We start from the raw sequence: 12736 nt of genomic DNA on the forward strand, positions 1-12736 counted from the left end.
AAGCACACTTTTTAATCCTTTTATCGATGTTACCTTATTTAACCTTCTCAGTACCCATGAGGAAGGTATTAATCTTTCTATCTAAGAGATGGGAATACTGAGGGTCAGAGAATTTGAACTTTTCCAAAATCTTAACAACCTATAAATAGTTCTGGCTCGTGGCTCATGCCTATAATCCCAGCATTTAGGGAGACTGAGGCAAAAGGTTGCTTGAGCTGAGGAGTGCAACAGCAATCTGGACAATGCAGCAAGATCTCATCTTTACCAAAAATAAAAAATAAAATAACCCAAGTGTGGTCACGTGTCTGTAGTCCCATCTGCTCAGGAGGCTGAGACATGAGGATCGCTTGAGCCTGACAGAAGGAGACTGCCGTAAGCTATGACTGTGCCACTATACTCCAGCCTGGGCAACAGAATGAGACCCTGTCTCAAAATAGATAAATTAAATAAGTCTGTTTTCTCTGATGCTAAGTATGTCCATCATTCTCTACTCATGCCTCCCTCTTTGTGATGTTTTTGAAATTATTATAAAATTTATTTATTTTTCATTGGCCGAATTTATTTATTTGGCCTCTTTAAATGCTCGTCTGCTTGTTGGGGGATTTATTCCTTATTCTGGACTTTGTGAATGACTGATCTTTGCTGTAAGTTTGCTATGCAGGCCACAGCACAGTGGATCTTTGGTAATCCTCTGAGTCCTTGGTCAGCGTAGAAAATCAAACGAAGAGACTTAAACTGAAAAGTTTGCTTTAGAAAGGAGGATATCCAGGTAAGTGGTTTATACTTAGGAAATGTAGATCTTTTCAAAGCCCCCTGTTGTAAGTGTATTCTCCAGTTCATCCAGTCTCCCTTCCTTTTCCAGGAATAGCCCCTTTGTTACCAAACATGGTGTCGGCTGCTTGCCACTTAGCGAGATAAAATAACAAGCACGAGGTAGTATAAAGAAAGTGACTTTATTCTAGAGCTTAGCAATGGGAAAGAGCCAGATTCATATCTAAGCCACTTTAGCTTTCTAGGCAGAAAGCAGGGTTTTAAGAAGCGAAATTTTGGTATGTGGGCGATGTAGAAGGGCATGGAGGTGTGGGGTCTACATGACTTGCTCCACAACTTATCTCTAGTAATGGGTCAGCCAATGGTCTGGCCAGCGCCATTATGGGCAGATTATGGATTAACTGCTGTCTTGAGACAATCTCCTGGTGGGAGAGAATTCCAGAAGGTGCCTGGCTTGGTTTGAAGAATTCGTCCCTTGAACTTCTAAGCAAACATATAGCTAACAATGCTTGCAGATGGTCTGGTCAGCAGAGAGAAAGGAGGGTAAAGGTTACATTTGCATTCATAAGAAGCTAAGTAAGAGGTGAAAACACAAGGAAAAAGAGAAAAGGTAAAGATAATTTTTAGGAAAATGGGGTAATGGTTACCACTTTGACCCCCTCACTCCAGTATAGTTTTAGGGTGTACTGATATCCTCCCCTTTAGCCACAGTGGCTGGTCCAGGGACTGGGCATATGACCCAAAGCAGACCAATCAGAACAATTGCTGGGAGTCTTTGAACTGGAGCTGAGAAGAGTTTTTCTCAGATGGTGATGCAGGGAAGATATGAGCTTGCAACTTTTGGGAACACTGACCCATCCTTGGAAAGGTTATAGTTTGGATATCGCCTCCAAATCTCATGTTAAAAAATAATCCTCAGTGATGAAAGTGGTCCTGTTGGGAGGTAACTGGATCACAGGATGGTGGATTTCTCATGAATGGTTTAGCACCATCCGTTGGTGCTGTCCTTGTGAAATACGACTATTTAAAAGTATCTGGCACCTTCCTCCTTCTCTCTCTTGCTCCTGCTCTGGCCATATGATATGCCTGCTCCTGCTTCACCTTCTGCCATGAGTAAAAGCTCCTTGAGGCCTCCCCAGAAGCTGAGCAGATGGTGGCATCATGGTGGTACAGCCTAAAAAACTGTGAGGCAATTAAACCTCTTTTCTTTATAAATTACCCAATCTCAGGTATTCCTTGATAGTAATGCAAGAACGGCCTAATACAGTCTGTTTGAGAGGATAAGGTTCACATGTTGATAGAAGCAGAGACAAGAAACAGAGAACAGCATATGAGTGATAGAGCACTGATGGAGTTTATGGCCTGGTTCTCTAATTCCAGAGCCCAAGTCACCCTATGGTTATGTGATCCAAAAAGGGCCCCTTGTTGCTCAAGCTAGTCTGGGTTGGGTTTCTGTCACTTGTAACCAAGGCTAGTGTAGTACATGTCATTTTCTTTCTATTGATTATTTTCAGCCTAAGGCCAAGACAGTACATGACCCTGAAATAAGTAATTTTAAGTTAGGCCTATGGGGCCGGCCGTGGTGGCTCATGCCTATAATCCTAACACTGTGGGAGGCCGAGGTGGGCGGTTTGCCTGGGCTTAGGAGGAGTCTGAGACCAGTCTGGGCAACATGGTGAAGCCCAGTCGCTACTAAAATACAAAAAAATTAGCTGGGCATGGTGGCATGGGCCTGTAATTTCAGCTACTTGGGAGGCTGAGGCACAAGAATTGCTTGAACCCAGGAGGCAGAGGTCACAGTGAGTCAAAATCGTGCCACTTCACTCCAGCCTGGGTGACAAAGCATGACTCTTTCTCAAAAAAAAAAAAAAAAAAAAAAATTAGATCTATGGGATTACTGCAAAACTGACAGACTTGATAGCTGCATCCTTTAAGGCTAGAGTGACTCCATATCCTGGTCTTTTCAGGACAGCTCTGGTTTACACCTGTCGCTCTAGTGTGATTATTAGCAGTCCCCCAGTCGGTCTCAGAGGGCCTGACTTGAATGATAAATCAGATATTTACTTTAGTTAAGGTTCATCTTAACCATTCCCTTTTGGATGGCTTTTCTGATCCCCCAACCTCCTTCTATAAGTGAAAGACCCTGAGAGACAGAGAGGAGACACAGCTTCCCCATCTGTGTAGCCCAGCGGACTTTTGTGCAGCACCTTGCACACTGTAAGAATTCAGCCAGTGTTGGCTGAATTGAGAATTGAATATTTGTGCTCCAAAATAACTATTATAGCTGGGGGCCGTGGCTCATGCCTATAATCCCAGCACTTTGGGAGGTCAAAGCAGGCAAATCACTTGAGCCCAGGACTTCGAGATCAGCTGGGGCAACATGGTAAAACTCCATCGCTACAAAAAACACAAAAATTAGCTGGGCATAGTGGTGTGTGCCTATAGGCCCAGCTACTCAAGGGGCTGAGGTGGGAGGATCACCTGAGCCCAGGAGGTTGAGGCTGCTATGAGTCGTAATCATGCCACTGCACTTTAGCCTGGGCAACAGAGTGAGGCTGTGTCTCAAAACAAAACAAAAACAAATATTAAACAAACTTCCCTAAAAGAAATCAATTTGACTGATTCACATTAGTCATGACCTGGATTTCTAGTTCAAGTTTAAAAGGAAACTGACATTTATGGGACTTATTATTATTATGAAAACTTTGAATATGTACTTCATTTAATTCTACAAGGTAAGTTTTATCTCCATATTTAAGGAGTAAGGAATTGATGCTCAAAGAGGTGAAGCGTGTGCCTCCAAGCCCGTGCTCTCCTGCTACACCACGAGTGCCTGTGCTGGGTCGTAGTTGTGAATTGTCTCTCTCCTGAGTGCCATTTTGCACTGCAGAGGTTGATCACTAAACATTACACTTCCCGGACTCCTTCTAGCTAGAGTTCTGGGTTTGATTTAGGTACCCTCCATCTGACGCTCATGATACTGGTTGGAAACTGAATCCCTCTGGGAGAGAGGTGGCATTTCATTTGTTTCACAAAGCATTTTATTTTGCTGATGCAGGCCACGGCAGAAACATGATAGTTCTGGAGCCAGCAGGTGCAGACACAGTTTACCACTTCAGCAGAAATGGCCTCCTGATTGTGGCAGGAGCAGCAGGCCCCTTGAGATCTTGATCTGCAGTGTGGCTTTGGGTGTCATTCCTGGAAGCTCAACCGGGAGTCTGTTTCTTCAGTCCTGCCATTGTTTCTGTAAATTCAATACCCTTCCACCCAGATAGATGGAGAGCTCCTCTTTCTGCAATTGAACACTGGCAGTTGTATTATGTCTTCACATACCAGGAGGCAGCATAGTTAAGATTCAGGGGAGCAAGGTGGGTTGAGTTTACTTCTTTACCTATGCCTGTGCTTTAATTTTCTTGTTCTATTTGGTAGTGGAGACAGTCTGAGGACACCTATCTAGACTTCTAGCCCCATATTTAATAATATGGAATTCAATACCTGCTTACTTCCTACTGTTATTTGCCTGAGAAGATCATGGTCACCCACATCTAATCAGACAGAGTCACTTAAATGAAGAGCCAGCAGCATCATGACCCCATTGCTTTAGTAATGTAACCACGAGAAACTCATCTGGAGCTTTCCTTACCTTCATATAGATGTTAGGATAGCACTTTTTTTTTTCTCCTTTAGGTGGGGATGAAAAGAAGCCATCTGCCTTTTATTTATTTCTTTGAAATGATTCTCACATGATAATTTTCTTTAACATAATCACACCCTTGTTCAACATTCTCACAACTGAGCATTTTTCTTTTCTTTTTTGGGGAGTCAACTTGGAATCATAGAGAAATGTTAATCATTTGCTATGGCTTTCTTGATTAAAGGAATTGTAAGTGACTGAAAAACTCAAAAAAAGGCTTATTCTTGGATTAATGTCAGATAAAACTTGTGCCTATAATGCATCTTCGAGCAATAAGCCATTCTTTCAAAGTTCAAACACAGACAGCAAAATAAGGAAAATGAGAATAATCATGCCATTAAGCTTCAATTTGCAAAATGTTTCAGGAGATGGGGCTGTCCAACCATTAGGGTAAGAAAGACTTTTGTTACTAATCTCCATATAGTGTAATTTTGCTGGCCCCAAAATTTCCCAAAAATTCCATTCCCCTGAATTACAAATTAATTGAATTTCTTTATGGGGGTGTAATGGTTAATTTTATGTGCCAGCTTGACTAGGCCACAGGATTCCCAGATATTTGATCAAACATTATTTGTAAGGGTATTTTGGATAACACTAACATTTAGATTAGTAACTGAGGAGAGCAGCTTGCCCTCCCTAGCGTGAGTGTGTCTCATTCAGTCAGCTAAAGGCTTGAACAGAACAAGTAGGCTGACTCTCTTCCCAATGAGGGGGAATTTCTCCTGTCTGATGGCCTTCTAACTGGGACATTGTTTTTTTGTTTGTTTGTTTGTTTGTTTGTGTTTGGTTTTTTGGTTTTTTTCCCCCTGCCTTTGAATTGCAGCATCACTTCTTTCCAGGTCTTGAGTCCGCCAGCCTTTAGACTGGAACTACACCATTGGTTCCCTCGGGTCTCCAGCTTGATGACTTACCCTGCAGATCACGAGACCTGTCAGCCTCCATGATTCTATAAGCCAATTCCTTATAATAAATCTCTCTTTCTCTCTCTCTACACACACACACACACACACACAAACACACACACACACACACCCCTCCTTTCTATTGGTTCTGTTTCTTTGGAGAACCCTGACTAATACACAGGGGACAAAAAACACTCATTTATGCCAGAGGCGAGGCACAACTTTTGCATGTCTGCACACTAAGGAGAGTATGACTTATCTCCCTGCCTCTCAACCACATATTTCTGAGAAAAGGATGGAGGAGGAACCAACTACATGACCCAAAAACTTGAAGAAAATACCTGTGAAGGAAGTACTTAGTGTAACAAGAAGTTTCATTTGGTCATAAACTATATTTAGGGTTTTTCAGCAGAAACTTAGCCTCTAGTAGAGCAGTAAAGAGAACACTTCCATTTAGGGGATGTGGATTAGGAAGACTGGTTAAGAGACAGTGCCAGCTCAGCTTGAAGGGTTTCACCCCGTTACTAAAGGAGTAAAATTTTCAACAGCGTCCATGACTTCCTGCACAAGAAGGAAGTGTAGGTTTTATGAGTTGGAAGTGCAGATAAGCAGGCTTGGCTGCAAAGCAGGTTTCTCTGGCTTGCCTGGTCCCTGTGCCTTGGCAGGATTGCAGCCCACTCTGGGCAGGAGAAATGTGGCTAATCCACTTCCTCTCCACTCCAATGTCTGCATCTTCATTTCAGATTTCAGTTTTAGCCTCCGGCTTGCCAGGGTCAGGAGGGACCAGCCCTGTGAACCCAGCATCACAAGAATCCCAAGAATGGCAAGCAAATTGTGAAACAAGGAGACAAGTCCAGGTTGTCTGAGGCAAAGAGGAGTGAGCAGGCACCACACTCAGGGGTGCCTTGGCAGTCAGAGCTGGTTCCTTCAGAGTATTCTGGTCCCGTTCTCCCATTTTCCAGGTGGGGACTCTGATGTCCAGGGATGAGAAGGTGCTTGCCCATGTCCAGAAGAACAAGACCCTGGACTCTGCCACCAAGACCCCTTCATCATTCGGTTTCATCACAACACTTCTTAAAAGGAAACTTAACCCTGGGCTTCTACCCAATAGACCCAGCAGACCTGCCACTGTGTCCCTGAGAGTCAGGGCCCAGGCCACAATGGGGAAAAGCAGCTCTAGGGAAAGAGGTTGTGGACACAAGGCCTAGCTTGGGGGCTGCGTGCACTCTGCCCCTCCTATACTTCTCACTCCCATCCACACATTGGAGCTGGAAGAGCCTGCCCAGAACAGTGGAAGGGAAAGGGCACCAGGCCACTAAACACCATGTTTTAGATCTGTCCCTGTTGCCCCTAATAAACCACTTTCCCACATTGTGCCTTAGTTTCCCCATCTGGAAATGCATTGATCTCACTTTACACTCTATAGTTGCACTGATATTTGGACATTCTACAGGTTAAAAAATTAAGTGGCCTTGTTCAAGGCAGAGATAGAAATATTAGATTTATGTTCCAGAGGCAGAACCATTCAGTGCGGCAGTCACCAAGGTGTGAAAGTATAGATTTCTGTTAACTTGAAAGGGGAGTTGAAAGAAGTCAAGAGAAATGTCTCCTCAGGCTAATTTGTCTTCACTTAGGAAATATTTTCCAAGGAAATTCTGAGGAGGTTTTTCTCCTCCCCCAACCAGGAGCCTCTTCTGTGTTCCCTGCACCGGAATTTGGGTGGAGTGGCCAATAAAGGAGCCGTTCGTCCTCTAAAGGGGTCACTTCCCTGGGATCCCAGGGCAGCCGGCTGCGGCTGGTGCTCACGGCCGATCGCGGAGGCAGACATACTGCGGGAGTTTCAGCATCAAGGTCACCTGTAAAGGAGCTGGCCGTGACCCGCCACTGCCCACCAAGGTCTGGAGCAGACGTTATTCTCAACAGCACTCGATTATTTTTCAAAGAGAACTAGGTAGTATCGTATGTTTTTGTTTTGTTTTGTAAGAAAAAAAATGTTAGATATCCTGAGGTTGTTATCTTGCTATTCACAAATGGGAAAGCAGCCGCCCAAGGTGGGGGAGGAGTCCGTTTGAACGAGGGGCCACAGTGCTCTGCTGAGCAGGCTTTTGCTCCTGGCTGCCCTTCCTCTTCTACTGTCTTCCCACCCAACCCTTCAGTCCTCTCAGTCTATCCTGGGTAACTCCCGCCTGGCTCCAGGGCTCGGTGTGACCGCCTCAGGAAGTCTATCTTCACCAGGAAGCTTCCATTGGCTGCTGCTATCAGGGATTTGGACGCTCCATCCAAATCCCCTGAGATCCCTTTACTGTTACTCTCTATGCCTCTTTGGCTTCCCGTCTTCCTTCCATTTCCCCCGCCCTGTGAGACTGCTTTTGCTTCCTGAAGCTGGGACTTTTCTTCAGAGGCCCTGTCCAGTGATAGCGCTCATCACAATGAGCTGTAATTCGTTGTTTGCTAGTCGGCCCTCTCCACTGGCCTGGGACCCTGGGAGGCTAGGGATTGTACTTTGCTCCCATTGTATCTCAGGACCTGCCAATGGACTCAATGGGAACTTGTGAATGAATGAATGAGCGACTAACTGCTGTTTCAGAATCAATCCCAATAGAAGCCGGAACTCGGGAGAATTTATCTGGGCTCCTCTAAGGAAGCACAGGTCCTAAATGGAAATTGAATGCTATGCTTTCCTGAAAATGGAGTGAGAGTGTTAGGGAACCCCGGTAGCTGTGCCTACGACCTAAATCACCACTTCTTTCTTGTGCCTTTCTTGTGAGCCTCCATTCACCAGCACAATCTTAGCCTTTGGCTGTCAATCTCATTTCCTAGCTGGCCTCACTCTGAAAAATGTGCGTCTATGTTCCATCGGTCGTCCTCTGCAGAGTCGGCATGTTAGACTCTACCACAGGGTCTACATTCATCCCATAGTTTCTAGCTCATTCCTGAAAACTGAAATGTCCTGGAATTCCACCCTCAGCCCTACATTCCCCATCTCAGACCTGCTAACTGTTGTCCCCAGGTGTCCCTAGTTTCCAAGTAATCCCCAGGGGCTGCCCTTTCCAGATGGCACAATCTGGGGCATTAGACTCTAATCACAACACCCCCAGCCCACTCCTCTGTCCCCATCCAGTGCCAGTATAGTGTAGAATGTGGATGGGACAGAGAAGCCCTGTCTGTTACCACAGCACAGTCCCCAGCATGACCAGGCAGGCCCAGGCAGGTGGCCAGGGGTTTGTTGACGTGAAGGATAGCCCATAGCTTTCCCGGAAGAAACCGCAAGGATGGCTTAGAATTGACAGTTGGCCTAGAGGGAGACGTGGGCAGCTTGGAGGGCCTCACACTCTTAGTCATTTGTGGTTTGGGGGCATGGTTGGCCATGGCTGAGTTATCCTGAGGGAGGATCCCAAAACCCACTTGTTCAATTTATTTGAGGGTAAGGGTGAGACACAGAAAGAACAAGTCACATAAAAAAATGAAAGAGCTGAAGAGAAACAGGCGCCTGTGGAAGAAGAGCCTGATGGCTCACAGAGAGGGCCCTTAAAGCAGGTCTGGGGAGAGAGCCATTGAAAGGGGCTATTTAGTAGCAGAGAAAAGGCACTTAAACCTCTTGGACTGAAAAAAAAAAAGGGTGCTTGAAAATGAACTATGTGAACTTAGGTTCCTTTCCCTTGCTCACGTGGCAAATGCCATCCTTCATCAAACATTCACTGGCAAGTTATGAGCACCTGGGGAGTCAGGCCGGGCAGGAAATGATAGTGACCTTGGCTAGGCAGTCAAACAGAGGATAGGAGAGGTGTTAATGATTTACAGACAGGAGGCCTGGGGGATCCTTAGACGCTGACTCATGGCAGAGCACGGGCACAGGGGCCCACAGAAAGAACCACAAAGATGAAAAGGCCCGGTGCAGGATGGTCCCAGGGAATGGCCCAGGCTTTTGCATGTTTAGTTCCAGGTTTCCTCTTTCTCTCTCCACATTGCCCTTTCCAGATCCTCATCCTCCCCCATCATACGGTTGTCAGATACTCCAAACAGATCTCCTTGCCTCCTTTTCCTTCAGCACATATGTATTTAGTGTCTTCCTTGCACCAGGCACTAGGGAAACAGCAGTGAGTAAAACAGTTAAAAAGTTTCTGCCCTCACAGAGCTTATGTTCTAGAGGGAGGACACAGACACACTGTATCCTCTGCAGGAACTTGGATGGAACTGGAAGCCATCATCCTCAGCAAACCAACACAGGAACAGAAAACCAAACACCACATTCTAACTTATAAGTGGGAGCCGAACAATGAGAACATGTGGACACAGGGAAGGGAACAACACACACTGGGGCGTGTTGGGGCAGGGGGCAGAGGGAGAGCATCAGGATGAATAGCTTATACATGTGGGGCTTAATACTTGGCAATGGGTTGATAGATGCAGTAAACCACCATGGCTATGTTTACCTATGCAACAAACTTGCTTGTCCTGTGCACGTAGCCCAGAACTTAAAGTAAAATTAAATTTTAAAATAATAAATAAATAAATAACCCAGTCTCAGCTGGTATCTATTTTTTTTTTTTTTTTTTTTTTTTTTTTTTGAGACAGAGTTTCACTCTTGTCACCCAGGCTGGAGTGCAATGGCACAATCTTAGCTCAGTGCAACCTCTGCCTCCCAGATTCATGCAATTCTCCTGCCTCAGCCTCCCAAGTAGCTGGGATTACAGGTGTACACCACCATGACCAGCTAATTTTTGTATTATTAGTAGAGACGGGGTTTCATCATGTTAGCCAAGCTGGTCTTGAACTCCTGACCTCAGGTGATCCACCCACCTTGGCCTCCAAAAGTGCTGGAATTACAGGCATGAACCACCACACCTGGCCTCAGGTAGTGTCTTTATAGCAGTGTGAAAATGGACTAATATAGCTATCCTGGTAATGCTTCTCCAACACGGGGGCAATCACGTCACTACTCCGCTAAAACCCCTCCATGACATTTCAATGCCTTGAGGATCCTATTCTGACTCTTTAGCATGTTTAAGCCCTTCACATCCCCGTTCCACCCGTGTTCCAGTCTGATGTCCAGCTATGAACTTCCTCCTCTCTAACTAGGAAGACCCAAAGTCTAATTTGCTTGGGATAGTCTTGGTTCATGCTTGTCATCGTTAATAGCATGCTGCTTTGCTCTCAAAATCATCCAATTTGGACAACAAATTATACAGTCATGCTATTTGTTAACATACACCCAATGCAAAATACTCATTGTTCAAAAATGCTTTCTACTTTCCAGCTTCTGCACTTTGCTCTTGCTGGTCCCTTAGTCTGGGTTAACCTCTCCTGCCTTACTTATCTGGTGACATTATCTTTTTCCTTAAACTCCACTCAGACATTACTTTCTCTTTATTCTCTGGGCTGTCTCCTCACCCTCACCCCTCTACTAGATCTCATTATCTTCTCCCTCCTCCATGTTCCTATAGCAGTCATCCCTTTCTCTAGCATAGTGTACAACACACCTTTGTCTTGGATCCTCTCCATCTCTGCACTGGGGGAAGAGCTTGCATTCTGTTTAACCCCATGTCCCCAGGGCCTTGCATAGTGTCTGAACCACAGAAGGTATTGAGTAAGTATTGATTGGGTTGAATTCAATGCAGTCGTGCTTTAGCTACAAATATAATGACTTGAAGGCTTAAAAGATTTCAAGGAAACTGCTGGAACTAGAACACTGGGTCCACTGCACCTTTATTTTTTTGTTTTTGTTTTTTCAGTCTGTCACATAATTTGCTAAACATATTATGAAGATGGTGCTCCAACCTCGGATCTCTTACTGATCTGTACCTTAATTTTCTGGCTCACAGGTGTCCGCTCACCTGTAGTACATAATGGCTTACCCTTCCAGCTTCCCTGCCTCTTGGGAGAGAGCTGTGTGACATGTGCCTTAGCTCTGACTCCTGATCAGAAAAGGAAGGGACATTTTCAGCCCATGAGAATTGGGATAGAAGGAAAATGGGCTGTGGGATAAGAGTAGGGGGAAAAGAAAAAGCATTTATTTATTCAAAGTTGGCACGAGTTCCTAACAAGAGAAATATCCAAGAGGGACGTTTTGGTATCAGCAGCCTTTTTTTAGGCAGTTGGAAGAGATGAAAGTGACTCTATGTATTTATTAGCATTAACTGAGGAAGGAGGTTAATCAAGGGAGGAATTTTGTTTGTTTGTTTCTGAGATGGATTCTTGGTCTGTCACCCAGGCTGGAGTGCAGTGGCACAATCTCAGCTCACTGCAATCTCCGCCTCCCAGGTTCAAGCAATTCTCCTGCCTCAGCCTCCTGAGTAGCTGGGATTACAGGCACCTGCCACTGTGCCCGGCTAATTTTTGTATTTTTTTGGTAGAGACAGGGTTTCACCATGTTGGCCAGGCTGATCTCGATCTCCTGACCTCATGATCCACCTGCCTCAGCCTCCCAAAGTGCTGGGATTACAGGCATGAGCCACTGCACCTGGCCGAGGGAGGAATTTAACCAATGGCTTTAAAGAAAGAAGGCTAATGTTTAGGAGATGAGTTGTGGTGATAAGATGAGCACAGACCATATTTAAATCCCGGCTTGTCATTCATTCACACATTCATTTATTCATTCATATGCAGTCATAAGGCGCTGTGCTAAATGCTCAAAATACAATTGGTGAGAAAGACAAAAGGCCCAGTGTAGTAGGAAAGTCAGAAGATAATCAAATGTTCATTAAAAATTGTGAAAAGTGCTGCAAAGGAAGCATAGCTAGGACTCCAAGGCATGACGAGGAAGTGATGTGGCAATTGTGAGCTTAAGGATGCACAGGGTTGAGGAAGGCTGGAATGGGGTAGGGAAGGTGGGCCTGTGCGTGGTTCCCCAGGCAGAAGTAATAGTTCATGGGAAGGTCTTGTGCCAGACAGGAGCATGGCACAGCAACGTGAGTTTGGAGCTCAGCGCGTTGAGAAAAAGCAGGACCACATGAAGCTGCAGAGAAAGGACCGAATCACACAGGGCTGCTCTGGCTACTGCAGGGGATCTGGTCTTTGTGCTAAAAGCATTGGATAACATGAGAGGCTTTTTAGCAGTGGGGGTGGGAGTGAAGAGTATGTAGGTGTCATCTGACCAGACATGTACTTTGAAAACTTCATCTTAGCTGTGTTGTGAAAAGATTTTGGAGTGGGGAGATCACTTGGAAAGCCATTGCAAAAATCCAGGCAAGAAGTGGGTGGAAGCTTGGGCTAGGGAAGGGGCTCTGCGGCTTTGGATAACCTATCTCATAGTGCACCCTATAGAAGAGATCATAAGACTCAAAGTTTAAGGTAAGTAACGTGCAAAGTGTCTGGTTCACCATAAATGCTCACTATATATATATCCTTCCCTCCTGATGGGAGGCAGGCA

Source organism: Macaca thibetana, chromosome 14, assembly GCF_024542745.1.
Source record: "Macaca thibetana thibetana isolate TM-01 chromosome 14, ASM2454274v1, whole genome shotgun sequence".
NCBI classification, from domain to species: Eukaryota; Metazoa; Chordata; class Mammalia; order Primates; family Cercopithecidae; genus Macaca; species Macaca thibetana.